We start from the raw sequence: 17090 nt of genomic DNA on the forward strand, positions 1-17090 counted from the left end.
CAGCCCTGGAATACCTAAAGCAGCAGGGAGTATTTTTCCTTCTAGGTCTGGTACAGACGAAAATGAGACTGGAGCCTGAATCTAGCTCTGGGGTCCACAACTGAAAGATAGTGTTGAAAACCTCGGGGTGAAGAATAGCAGAAATCATTTACAAGCTGGAAAACATTTTGCAATAATCTAATTAAAGAATTACACTGTTGAATTCCTGAATAAGACACAGAGCAAAGGCTTCTAAAGAGGCTGGTCCAACCAAGGGCTGCAAACTAAAGTCAAACAAATTCAAATTACAAGTAAAATACACGTTTTTCACGGTCAGAAGAGATCAACAATTACAATAAAGTACCAAAGGAAGCAGTAGGCATGCACAGTCCTGTGGAACACATGCATTAGTTAAATGGAGATCACTGAAGGAAAAGAGAATATGGGTGGAAGGTGGCTTTGCTATATGAGAGCTCAGACTAATGGTCCTTGACAGCTGTAAGGGAGAGTTCTGCACTAGCCCACCTCTTTCCAAAGACAGTAGAGAGAACCAAATCACATCCACTCCACACTAAGTCAATTTACCATCTCTTGCAGAGTCAAAAAACCCTCCTTCTTAAGTCGGAGAGGACATGATAACCTCAAATCAATTCATTCAAACAGATCATATTCTCCTGCCACCCAATTTAGTCCATGGACCTCAGACAGGCCCTGCCCTTTACTTCCCACGGGTAATAGTAACAACAAAGCCTGGACATCCAGATCACCCATACAGGACCACAGAGTCTTATTATAATACTGATCCTAGGAACTTCATGCATACTATGCATTCTTCCCAACAAAACTGATGACCAGGGCTAATCTCTCCCTTAGATTTAAGGAATACTGGACCACAGTGAGTCTGGACATCCGCTCAGAATTACCTTCCCTTGAAAATGTCAATAGGGCAGAAAGATGTACACTCCTTTAAGACCTTCATGCTGCCAATAAAAAGTAAGGAAACAGCCTATTTTAACCTGCAGTGTCAACGTTCATGACCTTTTGCAATGTCCCTTTAATTTAAGATCACACCTTTCCACCAAGCCAAAAAAGACACTCCCTCTCTCTCTCCACTCTTCTGTTCTAATACAGTTTGGGATTATGTGATCAGATCAACACACACAACTCCTGCATGGGAGCAAAGCAGATATAGCCAACAGCAGCATTTTATCCATTACACCCTGGTCTAACTCCACTGCGTAAGTTTGTTCCCATGATCATGCTGCATCTTTTTCAGCCTCCATTCTAGGGTTTCAGGTTTCCCTGTATTGCAACAGCATTTCTAATGTCCTGTCCTCTACCTGTTCAGTAACAACAGCATTGCTGTGGACAGGTGTGTTTTTTACCATCACTGATCTTGCAGCCAAAACAACAATTTCTGTAGTAGTAGTTCTGTACAGGAAGAGGGAGCTAGAATTCTGATGTGCTTTTATTACATACATCATTCCCAGAATTGCCATCGGACTACAGGCATAGACAGAAGTCACATCTCCGGGATGCTCTCAGAAAATACATGCCTCACCAAATGGTCTTCAGCCAGATCATTGTCGTGTTTGTTCTTCACCAAAATGGAATCTGGGTCCCTTTGCAATTCTGTCTAAACCCACCAGCACTTGAGACACTCCCCAGGTCTGCACACTCCTTCATGCATACTTGGAGGTGAAATGCACGTGACTTGAAACAAAGGGGTTTTCATGTGTTTTTAGCTCAGCCAGAGCTACAAACTCCTGGCAGGAGACTTCCAAGAAATGAGGAATTGGGAAGGGAACTTTTATTACACGGACTGTCCACATTCACAGTTTATTCTCATAAACCTCAACTGTCCCCTTCTTCTGTGGCCAGTTGACAGGAGTCGTGACCCCCACGTCAACCAAAGTGTATGTCAGAAGAGCTGCTTACCTTTGTTTTGCACAGTGTGCATCTATGTAGCAACACACACATTACATAACAGTAAGTCATAAACTAAAAGGAGTCTGATTGCTAAATCCCTCCACTGTGGATGAGATTTTTACTTCCATCACCTGATAATTTAATTGCTCAATTAGCTCCACCTGAATGTCTTGGCTGTGGTAGAAGAATGTTCCCTTGCAGGTCACAGTAAATCAGAAGACAGGAGGCAAGCAAGCAATGCAAAGGTAAATGATACCTCTGTAGCAAATCAAATGCATCACCCAATTGTATTTTTTCTCCTGATCTGCTCCTTGCACTACTCTTTTAGGGACAGAACAGGAATCAGACACATAAAAGACCATAAAACTCTGGTCAAAAGTCAGCATATAGGATCATAGGATCCACTACATGGTTTAGTCCCAAGACTTTCTTAGCTGATTCAAACTCAGCTCAGGTATTTCTTTTCGGAATTGTGAAATTCTACAATATGCCTAATTTAGCTAACAGGATAATCTCCTCATTTATAAGGAAACATCTGCTGCATCACTGAACATTATACTATTGCTTTCCTTTTGACAAGAAGTGGAAAAGATGCCATTAAAGTGGCACTTGCTGATCATCCTGGGGCAGAGTGGGCCTGTGGATGTGGCACTTCTGCATCAACAGACCACAGCACAGAGGGGTTCAGTCACAATGAACATGGCCTGTAGGTAGGTACAACTTGATGGACTTTATAACTAATTGTTTAGACTTAATGAGAAAGTAATTACTTCTGCTGCAGAAGCAACTTTTGAGTGTACTTCCGGCACCTAGATCACAAGAAACTAGTTGTATCATAGCATTCAAAGAAATCAAAAGAACATGTGGCTACCAGAGAAATCTGTATTTGTAACATAACAGACTGCCTACTGTGTAGGAACGGCCTGGCCCTGAATAAATATGAGACACAGTTCAGTTCTAAACGGTTCTTGCCCTGCACTCTGCACCAGGGTGCCTGCCTCTGCCCACCCATAAATTCACCACCACTGATCCAATCCATGACCAGAAAACCTGACTCACTCATCCCATCCTCTGCACGTGTACTGGCACTTGCCTTCTTTCCCTCACAGCTTGAAAGTGACTTGAAGCTTTTTCTGGATAGTGGCTTTCCCAGACTCCTATATTTGGATCACAGTGATCCCAGGCTACACTGAAAGTACCAAATGGACAGTACCCAGAATCCAGACAAAATAACAGGCATTCACTGTTGAATTCCTGAATAAGACACACATCAAGGGCTGCTAAAACAGATAACCAACCGAGGGCTTCCAACTCACATTGCTGCCTTGGGGGCTTAAACAGTATTAGTAAATACACTTTCTCTGTGTGTCTTTTAAGGCATTACTCCTTCCAAGGCATATGGCAACCCTGCTGTGAAATACGACCCTAATCTGCACACCACATATCTGTGTATTGTCTGGGTCTAGTTTAGTTCCTTTCCTGTCTCTCCCCCATCTGTATTTTTGTAACGCCAGTTTTACCAACAATCCTCACTGGAGACAGGAAATACATTTTCATTCATTGCGCCAACATGAGCAATGAGCAGAAAAACATGTCAGAATAAATGAGAACCTTAAAGCAAATCAAGAGGTCAAGAGGTGAGCAGGAGGGGCATTATTGCAGCAAACTACACATACCTTAATCGTGCCCTCTTTCATCTGGTGGGTCACACCGGAACTCAAAATGAAGCTACGGTCAAGTTCACAGCACTCTCCCTTCTGCTGCCCATGTCAAAGCCTGAGTGCCCCTGTACAATTAATTAAATTGTGTTACTTTATTTATTTATTATTTATAAGTTAGATGGGGGCAAAAAAAATCTATTAAAAAGAATTTTTAATTGCTTAGGGAGAGTCCGTATCACTGGAGGCTTTTAAGAGCATCTGCTGGGATGCTTGAAAGCAGGCTAGGGTTATTAGATCCTGCCTTGGGCCAAGGAGATGAAGTAGAGGAAATCTGTGACCTTGCAAGGTCTTTCCTAGCTTTGCCTGAAACCATTCAATGCAAATGGCCTGGAAAAGCAGCAAACTAAAAACTGGTAGAGGAGACACTTCTGATCTGTGTATGGCTGTGGAAGCAGAAAAGAGGGAGGCTTGAAAAGAGTTTCCAACTGAAGTCAAAGACAGTGAGTGCTAAAGGAAAGAACATCCTTTGCTACATGATCTCTAGTTAAGGTCTTCTCATGAATGCCCTCTTTAAATCCTTACCTAGATTAGAATTTTAAACAGTTCCTTCAAAACTCCATTTATGAACTTCCCCATGGTAGTGCTCCTTGTGATCATCACGAGCACTCACATTAAGTCATGCTCCCTTCCTAAATTCCTCCCTAAAGCCACCTATAAAACAGAGGTGAAACAGAATCTGGTGAATGATTACTGACCCCCTTTTGCTTTTATTTAGGATACAGAGTCTCCTGAATCCTTGGTCATTAGAAATCATCAGCCTGTTGATTCTGAAAGTACTCACCGTGCTAGAAAATCCTGTTTCTGCCTCATGCCATGCAAAGTCTGACTGGATGCTACTTTGACCTGAAAAACAAGAAACAAAGTAGGTTTGTAGCCAAACCTTGGGCTGCCGGCTCTACTTGTGGCAGGAAAAGGTGCATCTCTGGCAATCAAAAATTCTATTTAAAATACAACTTTTCTTGGTTGAATCCTATAAATCGAGGCAGTTCAAAAGAGGGGGATTTCATCAGAAAACACTTGGCCCAAATGTGGTATTGACAATCTTGAAAATTCAAGATTAATGGAAGCCAGAAAGGAGCTAAAAATAGCAGCAACTATACATGACACATAACCAGCTTGGGAAACAGATAACGGAAATAAGAGGCAGTGAGGAAGGGGAAAAAAAAACAAAACCAAAACCCACCTTCCAGCAAAGACTATCATAAGTGTTTAAACACATTAGGATACAAGCAAATCTAAAACATCTGTAATAATCAGACTGTCTATTACTGCAGTCATAAGGTAACATCTGCCAACAGTAATACAGAAAAGGTAGATACTTCTCCTAGTTAGTTCTGCTCTGGACTGCAAGACAATGTGTACCATAACTTAAACCCAACAACTCAGACTGATATTTAAATAGCACCCTAGAGCCCTACACGATTTCTGAAGATCTGATTGCTGACACCAAGTTTCTGCAAGTCATGGAAAAATAAGTAAGCTCCATAGGTCAGAGAGAAAGCTGATCTCTAGAAGGAATAAACAGGATGATCCAGGACTAAGAGCTCGCTACCAGTCCAACAGTGGGAGAAGGAACTCCCTTTTTGTGGAAGGAGGGCATTCCAAAAACAAGCAGCTGCCACGTAGGCAGGACCTGGCAGACCACCCATCACACCCTCACCACACTGCTCAGCTGCTCAGGAAGCCTCAGGCATCAACGATTTCACTGAATACCTTAGTAAGAACTGCACAGGGTTCTGCATTGGGTCAAAGATGCTCCACGGAGCACCTATGTCAAAGGTGGCAGAGTTTTGTTCATGGATGAGCATGGAGCTGGGAGGATGCTGGGCTATAAAACGGTTCAGTATCAGTGCAGTAGGGTACTGGGACAAAATAATCTCTCAAGTATTTGGAGACAATAGCCAGGAAACAGCTTACATATCTCTCAGTCTGCCCCATGGAAAACTGTTTAGTAAAAAACAGAAGTATTCTTAAGAGTCATAAAGAACTTGGTGGATCGTGCAAGGACAGATGAAGAGACAAAAGCCTGTAACTTATGGCCTTTGATTACAACTTCTCTGCTAGTAAACAAAAAGCTGTGACATCAATAGTGACAGAACCCCACAGAGAAGCAATTTTAATTTCAAAACTTTTGGATTAAGGAAACACAATCATAGCTTAATGTATTTGGGACACAATCAGAAAACCGCATTTGAGATGGTAAATTTGCCTTATTACTCCACCTAACTTAGAGAAAAAATCTGCAGAATATTTCAGTATAAAGATAGAACCATCTGGAAGAACCTGATAATTGGTACTTTACATATGAAAAGTGTTTCTATTCCATTCTTTGAGATTTTATCATGCAAATCATGCAGAAGTAGGTGAACATTCCAAAAGGCTTAACATAACTTTTACCGTGTTTGCTTAGGCAAATATTCTGATACCCATCACCAGTTCAAATTTAATCTTGTCCCTGGGTTAGAAAACAGGTCACAGTACTACCTTGTTTGCCATTTTGTTGCGAAACTTCAGTGCCTTTTCATTCCAAGGACACATGAAACAGTTTCTAGGCCATCTGACTTTATTGGTACCACTCTTTCCTCTCAAGTGCTACAGGATTCCTATAGATTTGTCTTTTTTGAAGACCACAGGCAGTGAATAATGGTGTGCTTTAACTGTTTGCAGTACCTAGGAATGATTTCTCCGAGTGTGAAAGAAGTGCTGTTCTAATTTCACCATTACATACAAACCTGAACTGGAGCTTGCTAGGAAGCCCACCAGTTCTGGCCTTTGAGATCTAACTGCACTGTAGCTTTTCTTTTGTGTTGCCAGCTCATCAGATTTCAAGCCCATTTCCATGTTTATAAAGCAGCTGAGCTGACCCAACACAAATGAATAGGTGAAAAGCCACAGGAAACCGAAGCACTACCAATTACCTGCAACCGAATGGCATTTCTGAGAGAGAAAATGCAAGGTGCTGACGAAATGCAGATGTTCGCTTTCGGAACGGGCTGGCGAGCCGGAGCGTTCCCCCGGCCGCAGCCGTGCGCCCGCTGCGGGGAGTGGCGCAGGCCAAGGGCGCTGCCGCCCCGGCCCGCCCGGTTCCGCGGGCTCTGACTCACGCTTCGCCCCCGGCTCCGGGCAGCGCCCCAGGGCCTCCCCTGGCAGCTCCGGTACGTGCTGCTCCACGGCACCTCCCTCTGCGCTCGGAGCAGCCCCGTGCCCGGTGCCTCGGGAAACTGAGGTTCAGCAATAACAAAGGAGAGTTCGTTAACAAAGAGCGAGGAAGAGGAAGCGTTAGCGAAAACAGCTTCTGCTTTGGATCCGGAGGAGTGGAGTGCATCTGCTGACTAACAGCAGGAACGGCACAGGAAGGGAAGGCAGCTGGCATCTCTGTGAGGGAGGAGACATGTTCCACAGGGATGCTGTGGGCAGTCCAGGAAAAGCTGTCATCTTCACCAGAAACGCGTTTCCTGTCGCGGATGGACACCCACTGCTTCCAGAGCACCAAACGCTCTGTTCCCTCCTGGCTAAAATGCATGTTAAATACGATGAGCCCGCAACACTAAAGAGGAGTTAAACTACAGCTAAAAGCGTTAAACACCAATGGCAAAACTGATGGCATTTTTGAAGCCCTTAAAAGGAAAACCCGGAATATGTAGGTCCATTTGTAACAAAGGTACATTCAGTGCCTGATTTCAGGGATCCCCACACATTGCCCACAGAGCAGGAAGCAGTTTCTGTAAGACACCAGGAGTCTCACATGTTCACTGGCACCTCAGCCCTCTGCTAACAGAGAAGGAGAGCAGTAGAGCCTCCTAGGAAAAGGGACACACACGGACAGGATGGGACACAGCAGTTCGAACACTTTTTGATTGAATTTCCTGAAGAAGCTTTTGCATGGTGATGATTCACAGATCTCATCATGTCTTTTGGAGTCAAAGGCATGCAAATTCCCAGGAGCAGAGTCTCCCAACGCTATCAACAGCCACAAAAGGGTTAATTTTTTCCAGTTCTCTTCCATGCACAAGACCAACCAAAGGTACTTCATTTTATGACCAAAATTTGTCAGCTGTGTCAAGTATTCCGCAAGTCTCCAAGCACCGTATACACTTCACCTCATGCCTCAGCTACACGCATCCTCGCCACAAAGCAGAGTGATTCATAGTTTGCCCATACAGATCATGGCCTAGACAGCTGCTGATCAGGATGTGGAGGTATCAGCCACATCCTGAAAATGGAAGGAGCCACAAGGTGGGACAGACCGAATGGCACTGACAGACCTGTGAGTCAGAACGCAGGGAGAAACGAAAGATGCTGTCGACAGCATGAGGAGCCTGGAGGTAATAGGGAGCCTAATTGCTAGACACGTACAGAATGGTGAATCAAGATAAAACCCCTCCACAGCAGATGCTGTAACATTCTCTCAGCACACACTCCCGAGCACAGTCTCACTCTGGTGTATTTGTACCACTGTGAACAGCTTCAGGGAGTCTTTTGTGATTATTAGTTAGAAGAGACCGGACCTTTGTCTGTTAACTTTTTGAGTCAACTCCCTGGGTCACCAGCCAGAAAACCCAACATGAAATGCAGTCTGATGTTTTGTTAATAATATACTCTGTGTTTGTTCATGCTCTTTAATCACATGGTTTTTTGCTCTGTGGAACATCCTGTCTCTCTGGCCTAAACCAGTTCGGAGGTAAAGATGCTTTGGACTGAATCCAGACTACACGTGGATTTTTCTCTTGCTCTGAAAACCCTATGTCAACTTAAACCAAATCACTAGAGTTTGTATTACTGCAATTTCCTGAAGAATAAAAGGAAGTGTTCAAGGCCAGGTTGGAGCAACCTGGTCTAGTGGAAGGTGTTCCCCTAAGGAAGGGGGTTGGAACTAAGTGACCTTTAAGGTCTCTTCCAACCCAAACAATTCTGTGATTCTATGAACCTGCTTGTAAGACATACAAACAGGCATACATGCCCCCCTTCCCACCCCTCCCAAAGGAAACACTTTGCCTCTCCAAAGACAGGAAGAAACTGAAGGGGAAAGGCTAGCAATTGATAAATTTAAGACTACCTTCTCATAAGAAGCTATTCATCTATTGCTACTGCTATGTTTCTTATGTATCAGCAAATGTGGCAACTGTTTTGTTGTATTTTCATGCTAAGGTCATAGCATTAATATTTCATTCTAAAGTGGTTTTTCTGGTTTTGTGCGTAAGGTATTGTGTTTAGGGGCATGTTAAACTAATCTCAAACCCTCATACTGTGTTTCTACTTCCAAGTATTAGGAAACCATCAAATATGGCTCTGAATCACTGTTGTTATGAGCAGAACGTATTATAAATATACTGCTAAGACTACAAATTAATGGAAAACTCTCACAAGAATTCCAGGTTCTACCACTGCTGTCTCCTGAACTATACACAACCTGGAGAGAACTCCTGATGCTCACTGGAGAAGAGAATATTCCAACAGCAACAAATCCTCTTTCGAGCCCCATGTAGCTAATACATGCTTTCACAAGTTGGGTAACAGGTTTTTATTCAGTCACTTTGATTTCTAACACGTTGCTTAAAAGTTTACAGAGCATCTCAATGCTTCTCCCTCTGCCCCATTTGTGTAATCTTAACAGATAGATTACTGAAACTGGGTCAGCACACTTGGGGATGGGAGGTTGAGGGTGGGGATGGGGGACAACAACAAGGACAAACACAAAAACCCAACACAAGAACAAAGCCACCTTCAGATTTCCAGATCCCCCAAATAAGAATAAACTCTGTAATTCAAGCGCTATACTAATCATGGAGTTGTGTTTTATACGAGCCAGTAAATAAATGTATTGGACAAATGCTTTTCAAATGCACATCTTATTTGTAACAAACAAATACTGGAACATAAAGGAACCAAGACTGACCATCAGGAATTGACAATAAAACATTCTACAGGGATATTTTAATTTGTCTGAAGAGATCTCTTTGGAAAGTAAGCAGATAATAATTAGCAAAATTAGTGTAAAATAATTTATCCATTCCAAGACTAAGTGCTGTCATTTGGAATGTTTAGACATGTTCCCCACATATAAGCAAGCATTTGATTCCTGTTTTACAGGCAAGACTCAAGTTAATCTTTACTCTGGAACAGGTACAAAAGTGTCCTTACTATTAACTTTCATGTTGGACATTAGCTATAAAATGACATAGCTACTTATTGGTGCAGAGCCACTATTAAACAGGATTTGTGGTTTTAATCTTTCATCATAAAGTAGATTAAATCTGTACCTTTGCAGAAGCATAAGCACATAATCCTAATAACAGAGTATTTATCCTCCACAAAAATAACTGAATATTTGATTACTGATTTTCTGAGCAACAAATTGCGTTTCTTCTCATCGGGAACACTGTTTCTTGTACATATTTCAAAAGGCTAATGCTGATTAAGACACACAGTATATCCAGTAAGAATGCTGATGCTGGAACACTGGGGCAATAATGAGAAGGGATCTGCTAACTGCAATGCAGCACTCCTAAGGACATTTGTGTCACTTAATATGGAAATAATGTGGGTATTTTCTATGCCCCAAAATTTCTCATTTAGGATGGATATGAAGTGGTATTATCTGGAGCCATTGAAATCACTGTGAATGAATGCCATTCCAACTGACACAACTGGAAGTGACTCCAAGACAAACTCGTTACCTCTGTGCATGCCTGTATTTGCAAACTGAGCTCCTAAAGCTCAGTAACTGCAAGGCATTTCTAACACACATAGTTTGCTGTAGAGAGGCATGTACTAGGAACTGGCTATTAACACTGAGCATCTCTCCTCAACACCCAGTTTTGTTCTGCTGATGCCGCACTTGTGTCAGTTTGATTTTCCTACGTGACTTCCACCTGGCTTGCCCTCACAGGCAAAGGATGATCTTTAGACCAATGAGGAAATACTTGAGTACACACTGCACAGCTTGTTACACTGCCATTTTAGTGGAGAACAGTTTACTGACCTACCAAAGGAAGCAGCTCTGTGAGCAGCAGAAGTAACAGAACCCAGGTTTAAATGGATTTTGCAGCTCCTGCTTCATTTACAGTTCTCTGCTGTCCTCAACTCAGACTGATAAAATTCTCTTCTTCCTGTCACAAGGCTCCTGTGAAATAACACACCGGCTGGTGCATTTGCAGAGTGAAAGCAGCTGACAAGAAGTGTGGAAAGACAAACCTGACAATGTTTGAATCAGAGCACCTGCACAACAGCTCCCTGTTTTCCAAAATGCATATGAAAATAATTCTAAGACTACATTTCTTCTCAGTTTGCTAGAAATAGTCATAGATGGATTGTACTCATCCCCACCTCCTCAAATACCCATCTAAAAAGCATCCGTTCTATTTCCCAAGAAATGCTCACAACACAGAAATGAAATACAACTAAAGCATTACACCTTAATGGCTAATATTTCAGTTCAATTGAAGGCAAGTATTAGGACATACAAAAATATTAAATAGGTGGTCTGAAAACTCAGGACTTTCTGTTCAAAGGAACGCTATTTATTGAGGAAAAAAGAAATTTACCTCACACAACCTCAGTTCTCACTTCTAGTAAAAATCTTCTCCCTGTTAGCGACACAAAATGGAAACTAATGTACTCCTCTTGAAGTCTTTTGCAGCCTGTATGAGAGACACCATCCACCCTAAGCCTATATGCCTGCAGCTGCTTTGAAAATTTCACGACGGTAAAGCCATCTTAAGAAATAACAGCACAATACTCTTGTCCATAAGGCATATTTTAGGCTTGCACAAAATCTTCTGTAACTGCTATTCTTTTTCTAGAGCTGCGGGACACAGAAGTTCCACAAAATAGAGATCCTTGGGGCAGCACAGAGCAGCTGCTTCTGGTGAGAAGCATGATATACATACAGACACCTGCACTGCTGAAGACTGGGGAAAAGGCAGGAGTAAAAACAAATGTTAAACTTCACAGGCAGAAGAACATACCTTCTCTCCTCTCCAGGAGAGGACAGTCCCTGTCTTTCATTGCTTTCTCTCCTCTCCACAGTTCTACCATCCAAACCCTCTTCCCCTGTCCCAATACCAGCCCTTTCTCTCCAGCAGCTCTGAACTCCTGTGAGGTTCTGGTGCAGTGCAAGACTTTTATCTGTCTCTTGACCTGCCTTAATGTTTTTAGATTCCAAAAGGTTTCTGCAACTTCACTTTAAAAGCCACACACGCGCCAAACTTCGCCAGAGCTGACTTTTGTGAGCAACAAAACTTGTCTGACAGGTGGATCTTGAAAAGGAAAATTCTTAGAGTTTAAATCTGGAGAAGACCAACGGGATACTCGGCAGTGATCTGACACCACAGAGACCTAAAGCTTCACACAGTCAATTCTGAAGGCAAAGAGTGAGTGAGAGATGGATGAAATCCTCAGGGAGAAGCCCAGAGTTGAGACATGTCAAATGGCAGAATAAGAAGCACTAGTGACAAATCCTCTTCACTTTTCAAACACCTTGCCTTTAATAATTTTTTAGAACTAGCAAATGAAATACTTCTCTTCAAGGAAAGGCTCATAGGGTTTTTTGGTTGATTGATTTTTGTTTCCATGGTTGAGTGCATACATAGATATAAAATATATATGTATTTTCACCTTTGATCCTGACAGTTGACATGTAGTTTTCCTGGAGAAGCTGGAGACAATGCAGAAGTTCATCAGGAATGCTGTGGTATACCCAAAAAAAATACCTGGAGTCAGTTCCATGAAACTCTTTAAATAAAGAAGCAGAAAATCACTTTTAGAATACCAGCTTTAAAACCCTCCTCCTTGAGGTAGGTCTAAACAAACCAGTGCTGGTGCTTTGTTTCTAGCCTGAAAACTTTGGGTTGGCTGAACTCCAAGAGGACTGAGTGAATTTAAACAGACAGGAAGAATCATAAATTTTGCTTGTGGAAAAAAGAGCTGTGTTTTGCTTGCCAAGAGAACACCAATAAACCTTCCCAAGAGGGAAGGAGCTGGACAATAGGTTTTTAAGCCATCCATCTTTACAGGCTTCCATGCATTCTGAGAAGTTAATTTTTGGAGGTGAAAGACTAAAGAACAGAGAATGTGTCTCTGGAACAAACAGGGAAAGAACACGTGAGCAAACCCACTCAACCTGACTGCACACATGCGGAAGGGTCACCACACACTGATGGACAATCCCACATGGCATACAGGTAACACTTAGCATGAGAAACAAAGAGCCTGTATTCCCAAAGGCACAAACGGGCACCACTTTTTTCACTATCTCCATGTGAGAGGACTTGTCTCTTACATTCTAGCCCCTAAAGTCAATTCACCCTTTATTTCACTTGTGGTAAAAACAAGAGGGCACAGCAGCTCATCTGCATAAAGCTGAAAAAGTTTTAAGTGACTGTAATGGAAGAAGCATCAATCAGGATGTGGCATTCTATTGGCACTACCAGCTCCCCCCCCCGGAATCCTTCTTCCACACAAGCAAAGACAAGATAGGAATTCCATGACCAGCCTGAATTCTACTTCAGGAATTAATTGGCTTGCTACAAAGAAAGAAACCATGCAGGAATGGCTTTGTCCTGTCTGAGATTCCAGCAAAGCCAGCCTTAGGCTGTAATATTCACTGCTTTGAGTTGGAGAGCTCAAGCAGTTCAGCTGCTTAAACTCCTTTCCTCTTCAGACAGCATAGTGATCCATTTTAAGTCAAAGAGCAGAAGTGTGATAAGTATTCTGATCGGTACACATTACAGGATTTCTGCACAATCTACTTGTAACATACCTATCAAAACCCCATTGAGTTACAATCCCATCTAAAAAGATTCACTAGCAGGCAGCAACAAATTTAGGAGTGCTCAGCACAGCAGTGATCATGGTGGCAAGTGTGAGAAAGCAATGAACCTTGAAAACAATGAATTTCAATGAGAGCTTAGTAATTTCAGACTGTCTGAACTGCAGCTCTTGAAGTTCATCTTCATTCAAACGGAGCCTCACAAAACAGAAGATGTGAGAACTTTGGCAGGTCTGAGTCACAAGAATTTGAAGAGATGTGCAAGAGATCTCCTAGGCAGCTTACAAGTGCCCATTTGACAAAGAGCTGATACACAGTGATATTATGAAACATGAAGGTACAACCACTTAATGAACACTGGACTGAGAATGCATCACTGCATGCTGGCTTATAAATAAATGCTTTTGTGACTAACGGGGACTCATTTACAGTGGGTGGTGCTGGAAGGGTAAAGAGCGGAGCAAATATGTTTGACAAACTGAGGAAGGATCAGTTTTAAAGCACTTTGGTTTTCAACCAGAGAAGGGGCAGGCTTGCCTGGCCGGGCTGAGGACCTGGCAGCTCGAAGTTCATGACATTGAAAGGTTCCCCTAAAAAACAGCTTGGGAAATATATGATTGTGAACACAGTCTCAGAGAAAAAGAAAGTAGACACCGGGAGTCCCAAACAACTAAGACTTTCCCATTCACAGTATGACGGGTCTCAGTGCTCAGCTGTGTACATACCACCTATTTGTTGCTTTTTTGACATCTTTGAAATACTCCAACTCTGCATACACGTTAGTCAGTTATGAAGGCACCAACATTATGACAGTTCGTCACAAAGCAGAGCTGAAAGCTGGCATGAACTGGTGAGACTGGTAGAAGGGAATAGGTTACTTACCTCTGAGCTGAATGAACAATAAGTTCAGGTACATTTATAGTGGTTTACAACTCATAGTTTTATTCACACTGAGAAGCCTACCTCCACTAGGAATGCAGAGTGATGGCAGTGCTATGAGATCAAGGCAATGTGATTGCAGAATGACTCCTCTTCATTCAAGGAACACATCTCAGCAATTCCATTCTGGAATGGTTCTATCAGTAACAAAAATCATGCCACATCTAACCACTCCCACCACCCTCCATGGCAGACGTTTGAAGACTTCAGTATCTCAAATCTATTTCCTATGCTACAAATAAAAATAACTTTAAAAGGGCTCTGCCTGTGGGCGATCCTCAGCAGCTCTGCTGCATCCAGGACACTTCAGGAACCAAACCACACTGCTGCTTAAACTTGGGTCTTGCCCAATGAAAGGCCTGGCATTCCTCCACTGCAGCTCTATTAGCATTGACAGCAAAGAGAATTTATGCAGAGAGAGAAGGGACTTGTGTTCCTTCTACAATAGGGCCAATTGTCTCAGGCTGCCACATTCAGTTAAATATTTACTTTGTTGTTTCACAACTGAACAGGAAGCAAAAGGTCAGAGAGGCCCCACTGCAGAACAGAGATGTTGTCATTCATCTATTCACCTCCAGCCAAGATTCCAGTGGGAGACTACTGCTTTCCAGTTTTTTTCCTCTTCCTCCAGGAGACAGACACCAGGTAGTAAATTAACACTCCAGCAATTCTTCTGTCTAGTTGCATACCCTAGAAGCAACATTAGAAGTCTGAGAGTATTCTATCAAGACCCTGAAAGAGGAACATTGCCAGGATTTATTCACCAAGACTGGTTAATGGAGAAAGATTCATCTCTTGAGACTACCCTTGAAGACCAGCCTTTTTGGCACACTTGAAAAATAAGAGCTATACCAAAGATAGAGCCCTAAGTGTGCAGAGCTTCCTGCGACACAAAACTTCTCTCCCCTTGCAATGGTGAAGACTCCACTCAAATTCAGAGCCCTTCAGAAGTTACATTTGACAGCATGATGGTAAAATGAGAACAGCCATTTAATAGGAATGAGACTGTTATTCTTGGCTTGTTGTGAACTGTAACCTGCAGGTTTGCTCTCAGTCAATGAGCCACTCTCACTCATAGAGCCACTTACCCACCTACGCCATTAAAAATAGCCAAAAACTTTCTTAACCTGTATGCGTTTTCTTCCCCTGCCCAATTCACATGAGGGGAAAACCTCACTGAGTTTAGCCAATGAAAACCTATCACAGTAGTAATCAAGTCATTATTTCAAGAGGAATATACATGGGTCAAATAAACATCATGTAATTTTCAGCTAATTGCTGACATGCTCTGAGCTTGTGTAGAAAACGTGGAATATTTAGTCCTGGCACGAATGAATCCTGCTCTGATGAAACTCTGACCACATTGCTTCTGATGGTCTGAGCGGCCAGACAGTCCCTGAGACACAGCCCTGGATGGGGTGAGTCATACCCACCAACACCTGCTTGTCTCCAGTGCCTCCCGAGGAAACCAGCTCCAAAGCAGGACTCTATATTTGGACAGGAGAATCCCTCCTGCTCTGTCTCTTCCTGGAGCACAGCAAGCAGTTCATGGATTAACTATAGGACCTGAGGAGACCAATGTGTTTGCAGAGTCTGGGAAATTTCATCTTCCTCAAAGACCATAACCTCAAAACCACAGAGTCAAACCTTTTCCAAGGGGAATCCCAAATCTGGAGGGGAAGGGGGAAGTAAAAAACCAAACCACCCCACTAAACAAGAAATCCCCACCGTAGCTGACTAAGCAGACATTTATTAACCTTCCCCTTTCTAAGCTGATTATACATGAAGTGTGTACTTGTTCTGCAGCTGGTTAAAAGCATGGGAGCCCCATTCTAACTGGAAAGCAATCTGTGCACTCTTCTGAAAGAGTGAGCATGTATCTAAGTCCCAGCCTCATTAAAAAGGCTGAAAATTCCAGCGCTGACTCAAGGCGGCAGCAGGATTATGCATTTGCCTGGAAAAACACGGATTTCTTGAGAACTGTTCAGTCTATAAACAGTCAGCCACATAACCCAGTGACGCACAGAAAACCCCTGGACAAGACTCAAAACTCTTCCTCACAAAGCCAACAGGAACATTCGCTGGCCAGCTATTCTGGCCACATGTCCTCTTCCCATCACTGGATGTGAGCTTGGTCATTCACAGCAACCCAATGCCAGCAGACTCCTGACTCCCATAGATGAGGAGGCAAAGCTCCATTTTTTACAGATCAGACCTGAGCAGCCAGACCAGGCTCTTCACTTCAAAATGGTCAGAAGTCTTCAAATAATCTTCAAGTTCCCATATGACCTTGGGGATATTCTGGTAAATCAGCAGGATTTTCATTCCCAAGTCAATACTATTGCATGAGCAGAGAAAACATTTCCCTATACAATCTTATATCCCATACTATTCTATTCAAGCAGGATTTTTAAGCTGTATTTGGAGACCAATACACCACTCACAAATGGGTAATATAATACAGTGCTTCAACAAAATAACTGTATTCCATTCTACTTCTACCAAACCACTCCATTTTACAGAATAGGAAACTGAGATACAAACCCACTGTCACTGCACTGCATTTGTAATTTCATAGTGCACAAAAAATGTGCCAAGCTCCTGTCACAGAAATAATGGAAGTGGATTTAAAATCTACATTTTGCTCATGTCAGCTAAGCTCATGTACAACATGAAAGGTATTTCCTTTTTCTTCAAAATGACTCAGAAAAGACCATGGCACAGTAAAATATTTGTCAGCAAGATTTCTTGGA

The 17090-nt window shown here is 42.6% G+C and overlaps 1 protein-coding gene across 7 annotated transcripts in view; it reads right to left on the reverse strand.

The window, feature by feature from the left end:
• SLC45A1 (solute carrier family 45 member 1) overlaps nt 1-17090 on the reverse strand; it is a 57095-nt gene that overhangs the window by 16943 nt on the left and 23062 nt on the right. For 3 of the 7 annotated variants that reach the window (XM_062614447.1, XM_062614441.1, XM_062614446.1), the window contains exons 1-3: nt 4411-4478; nt 4152-4280; nt 3585-3694 (exon numbers count right to left, since the gene is read on the reverse strand). The exons of 1 other annotated variant lie outside the window; for it this stretch is intronic. The gene's annotated coding sequence lies outside the window, so the exon portion shown is untranslated. Of the gene's footprint in view, nt 1-3584; nt 3695-4151; nt 4281-4410; nt 4479-17090 lie in introns of those variants that run through there. 3 more of the 7 variants (XM_062614442.1, XM_062614443.1, XM_062614445.1) reach the window with 2 other exon arrangements.

Source organism: Pezoporus occidentalis, unplaced genomic scaffold, assembly GCF_034315485.1.
Source record: "Pezoporus occidentalis ecotype Australia unplaced genomic scaffold, CSIRO_AGI_Poc_V1 ctg176, whole genome shotgun sequence".
Classification (NCBI taxonomy): domain Eukaryota; kingdom Metazoa; phylum Chordata; class Aves; order Psittaciformes; family Psittacidae; genus Pezoporus; species Pezoporus occidentalis.